Raw genomic sequence first — 5,232 nt, 5'->3', positions numbered from 1 at the left:
AAGGGCCTGAGTTCAATCCCCGGTCCTGCAAAATAAAAAAATTAAAAAAACATAGGGATTGACAAACAAAGGCATAGCAGAACAAGCCTACACTTCCAGAAGGCATAAAAGAATCGCAAGTTTGAGGCCATGCTAGGCAACTTAGCAAGACACTGTCTCAAAATAATGGAAGAAAACGAGCTGAGGATGTAACTCAATTACAGAATAGTCCTGGGTATGATCTCCAGTACCACCCACAACCACACACCCACATTCACATACAAAGACCAAAAGAATAATTCTCTTATTAACTGATTATGTTAAATCAAGATTTAATAGCAGGACTTTTGCACATTACTTATGAACCAATAAGCATATTGTATTATTTATGCAATCTGAGAAATAACCAAGAAACATTACAATCCCACCTTCTATTTACCATTTAGGAGTGAAAGTACCATTTCTTCTCCCTTACCTCACCATGCTGATTATCTAGAGATTTTCATACAATGCAAATTAATTCTAACCTGAGCTTAGAAACAAAAACCAGAAAGAAAATATTCTTGAAGTTCATCACTTAAAAGTGAAACATAAGTGTCTTCTGTATTTCTCTACCCCTTCTTGAACATTTTTATATAGCTTTTCTTCAAGCTATCCCTTCATATGTATTTTGAAAGTCATTTCTTAGGGCTAATGTTCCAAACTTATCTCTCTGTATAGACAAAACCCTAGAACAGATGTCCATTAAGCCCTTAAATCAATTATAATCTCTTGACACTGACTGAAAATTCTTTGGAAAAATCTGTTTCTCAATAGCATAAAACTACCATCAGAGGGCTAGCAAGGTAGCTCAGCAGACTAAGCACCTGCTTAGGCAAGCACAGTGACTGGGTTTCAATGCCTGGCACCACATGGCACGACAGTCCCACCTCCTGGAGTGCTGAGCCAGACATGGTGGCGCACACCTATAATCTCAGTACTGGGGAGACTGAAACCAGAAGGATCACTACAAGTCCAAGCTGCATAGTGAGACCTTGTATCAAATACATACATACATACATACAAAGGAAGGAAGGGAAGGGGGGAAAGGAGGGAGGGAGGGAGGGAGGAAAAGGGGGAGAGAGAGAAAGAAGGGGGAAAAAGCTATTATCAACCAAGGCAGTGAAGAGCAATAAACACCACAAAAATAATCAAAATTGCCTTCACAATTTAGACATAAAGAATAAAGATGAGTGAAGACTAGAAATATATAACTTGAGATGACGGCATAAAGGTTCTAGGCCTAAGAAAACAAACAGATTTGTTCAACATAAAAGGCTTGAGGTATACTAAAAGTTCTTATTAACTCATTCATGATCTCTTCTACATTTGTCCTGACAGTTTTATCTATAATTTTCTACTACCTACAATGATCATACTTCATGTATTATTAACAAAAAAAGACAAAAGTTTTTATTAATAAACCCTTAACATCAGAACCATTACACTGCCATGAAGTATTTATGTCGACTTTCTTTACTACTTTATACTTCAGACCAAAAACTCAAGTTTGATAGTGAGGGATTTTCTTCCATTAAATACAAGGCCTTAATATTTCTGGCTCCTGAAATATTGACTTTTTTTTTTTTTTAAACATGCAGTACACTACACTAAATCCTGAGGATGCTCATCTATTTACTGGACTAAACTGACAGACTAAATAAATTTTTAAGTTATGACAGAAATTTCCCAGAAAACACACATTTAACCTTATGTATATTAAGAAAAGATAGGGGGCCAGGGAGATAGCTCAGTAGAATAAGTGCTTTCCTGGCAAGTGCAAGAGCCTGAGTTCAATCCCCGGTTCTGCCAAAAAAAAAAAAAAAAAAAAAGGGAAAGGTACACTATAAATTGTATTTGCTAACAAAAGTGCATTCCTAGCAAGTGCAAGAGCTTCATGACAAGTTACACATTCACATTACTCTTCATGGCAAGACAATAAAGTGGCATGCCCAGTTAAATGTTTCATCACAAAGGAGCACTATTCGGATTCCTCTTAATTCAATTAACATCTGGCAAGTAAACTCTGACTATACACTATACTCTGGAAGACTGACAAAAAGTCACACTGATGACTGACAAATCCCACAGTAAACAAAACTATCATCTCTCAATTCAGAGTTTTCAAATACTACTAGACCACAAAAATAAGTTTTATACAATATACTTAACAAACACCCGTCAAAACTATTTTCTTTTTACATAATCATTTCAGGAAACACATTCTCTATTCTACATTCTTAGGGAGTGGCAACAACTCAGCTTCTGCTAGCCAAACAGCAACGTTAGCAACCAGGTTTTACCTTAGTACTTTCCTAAAGCTATCAAATTTCAATTTGTTCTTTTATCTTGTTTAACAGTGCAGGAGGTTAAATCCAGTGCCTTCTGAATGTGAAGCAAGTGCTCTACCACTGGGCAAATGCCAATTTGAACTGTTCTTCAATCTCTGCCAAACATTCATGCTACTCTTCATGACAAGTCACACATTACAGCCGATAAGGCCTCATACGTTCATAGTTGGGGCTTTTGGGACTAGATCACAAGTGATATACTACATGGCTCCACTGATTGGCTTACCATAGTTCTGGGTGTAAATGATGGATTTATTGAAGAGGGAAGACCCACCCTGAGTGTGGGTGGCACCAACCAACAGCCTGGATGGAATAAAAAAGAAAAGGAAGAGGAAGTCTTACTACCTGCCCTGCCATAAACTATTTCTCCTCTGGCTATATTGCCCTGTCTTGGAACCACCTGACTCTAAATTTAAATCTCTACAAACTGTGAGCTAAAATAAACCTTTCCTCCTGTGGGTGCAAAGTACTATATCTCAGTGATGAGAAAGTAACTAGTATGTCCAGCACTAGTGAGGCTGAGGTAGGAGGATTGCTATGAATTTAAGGCTAGCTAGTGCTACAAAGTGAGTTCAAAGCCAGCCTGAACTACATAGTGAAATCCTGTCTCAGACAGTGAGTGAGTGAGTGAGTGAGTCACACAGACAGACAGAGAGAGAAAAAAAGAAAGAATATTCTTATGGAGTCCAAAAACCAAACTTTTCTCTAATATCATCCAGGTACCTTCTAAAATCAGTTTTGAAATGAAAAGTAGGTGGTTAGCAATCTCTTCGTCTCAACTCAAGATTTTTCAAATTAAAAACTGGAATCTACAGTTATGCTGTGGCATTCAATTTAATGGGAATCAATTAGCATTATAAATATGTTTGGAAATGGCACTTAAACGTTTTTATATACTTCAAGAAAAGAACACTATTCATTAAGTATATATACCTCAGGGGCTGGGGAGATGGCTCAGTGGAATAAGCACTTCCCCGGCAAGCACAAGGGCCTGAGTTCAATCCCCGGATCCACCAAAAAAAGTATATATTCTTCGATAGGTGTATATACAAGACTCCCAAGAAGTCACAAATAGTCTTTTCTTTTTTTTGGTACCAAGGATCAAACTGAGGACCTTGCACTTGCCAGTCAGATACTTACACAGCTATCTCCCAGATCGATACAACAAAACTTCTTTAAAAGACATGTATTTTCCTTTGAATGAATTAGCTACATACGAACCTTAAAAACTTTTGAATTAGGAAGATTTTTTTTCTCTTTTAAATCTATGTGAATTAAAATATTTTCAATTCGAAAAAATACACTATATGGAGTCAAAAAATATGTGTTATTTTCTATATCTGGGAAGTAAAGCAAACAGGATGTGGAAAGGCAACAGATATCGATGAAAAGATAAAAGGAAGGAAAGGGATAACAGAGTAAACCAAAATATTAACTACAAACATACATACAAAGATCATGACCAGAGAAAAGAAAAAAGCTACAACATACAAAGCACAAATTGTAGTTCGAATAAAAAATAACAAAAATATGGAAATACATGTATTACAGAACACTTTACAAAGGAAAAACTGACCACAGGATCTGAAGGACTTAACAAGATCAAAGTAGTTTTTTGTTTGTTTGTTTTGTGTATTTTAGCAAAGGGTCTACAGGGTGTTCAGGGGCTCACTACTAGATCAGACTAGTAGTGATTCCCCCCACCCTTTACAGCCTCCCAAGAGCTGGTATTACAGGCACGCCATCAAGCCCAGTCTCAATTGCTGTCTCAGGGAGCCCCAGAGGTGGGGCCAGCACAGCAGGCCCAGGGATCAAACCCCTGGCCCCTGTGCCTCCTTACAGGTGCCTTAATCCGCTAAGCTATTCGTATTATTTTTTGTTTGTTTTTCCACTAAGCTATTTGGCCGGCCCTTAAAAGCAGATTGATAGAGGAGCTCAAGCTCTAAAAAGGTCTCCAGATGACCACTTAGCGGCTTCTGATCCTATATAACCTTAAGAAAACACAAATAGTAACCCTCTTTTGTCTTTGAAAAGGGGACAACAAAGTATGAAAAGAACATACCTTCATCATTCTAAAGTTCTCTAGAACTAATTAAACATTTATACATTACTTGGAATCTTTTCCTGCCTTTTTTTCTCCTCTGATGCTAACAACTGCAAAACTAGGGGTTAACAAAATCAATCCAGTCTTCTCCTTTAGTAGCTTTCAAAAAGATTTTACAGCAAGTTAGAATTTAAAGAACATACACTATTCTTTAACTTATGGCAATGAACGCTACACTTCTCTTTCTTAAAAAGATTTGTTATACATATTCTCAGTTCACAGTATTTCATTTTCACTTATAGTCATAATTTAATAGTGGCAACATTTTCAAAACATAGGTGCAGCATTTGACATTTATATGAATCATATTTAATCCCTAGAACTCTGAACAAAACATTTGGTTTGGGGTTTTTTTTGTTTTTCATTTTTTGTGGGTTTTTTTGCAGTACCGGGGACTGATCTCAGGATCTTGCACTTGCCAGGAAGGTACTTATTCTACTGAGCTCTCTCCCCCACCCAGAACAAACATTTGGGAAGGAGGCTGAGATAGTGTCTCACTTAGGTGGTTCAGGCCGGGTTTGAAGTCATGGCAAATGCTACAGAGGGTTTTGCCTCAGCCTCCCAAATGCTAGAATTACAGGCATTTGTCACCACACCCAGCCCTGAAAAAAATATTAACACTATTTTACATATGGAAAATACAATCAGACTATAATAAGCAACAATTGGGCCAGGGAGATGGCTCAGTGGAATAAGCGCTTCCCTGGCAAGCGCAAGGGCCTGAGCTCAATCCCCAGTTCCGCCAAAAAAAAAAAAAAA

At 37.5% G+C, this 5,232-nt stretch overlaps 1 protein-coding gene across 9 annotated transcripts in view; it reads right to left on the bottom strand.

Moving 5' to 3' along the window:
- Birc6 (baculoviral IAP repeat containing 6) overlaps positions 1-5,232 on the bottom strand; it is a 256,628-nt gene that overhangs the window by 186,429 nt on the left and 64,967 nt on the right. The gene's annotated exons all lie outside the window — the stretch shown is intronic.

The sequence above is a fragment of the Octodon degus genome, unplaced genomic scaffold (assembly GCF_000260255.1).
Source record: "Octodon degus isolate 3935 unplaced genomic scaffold, OctDeg1.0 scaffold00020, whole genome shotgun sequence".
In the NCBI taxonomy this organism is placed as follows: Eukaryota; Metazoa; Chordata; class Mammalia; order Rodentia; family Octodontidae; genus Octodon; species Octodon degus.
This window is presented reverse-complemented; position numbering and strand designations above follow the sequence as displayed.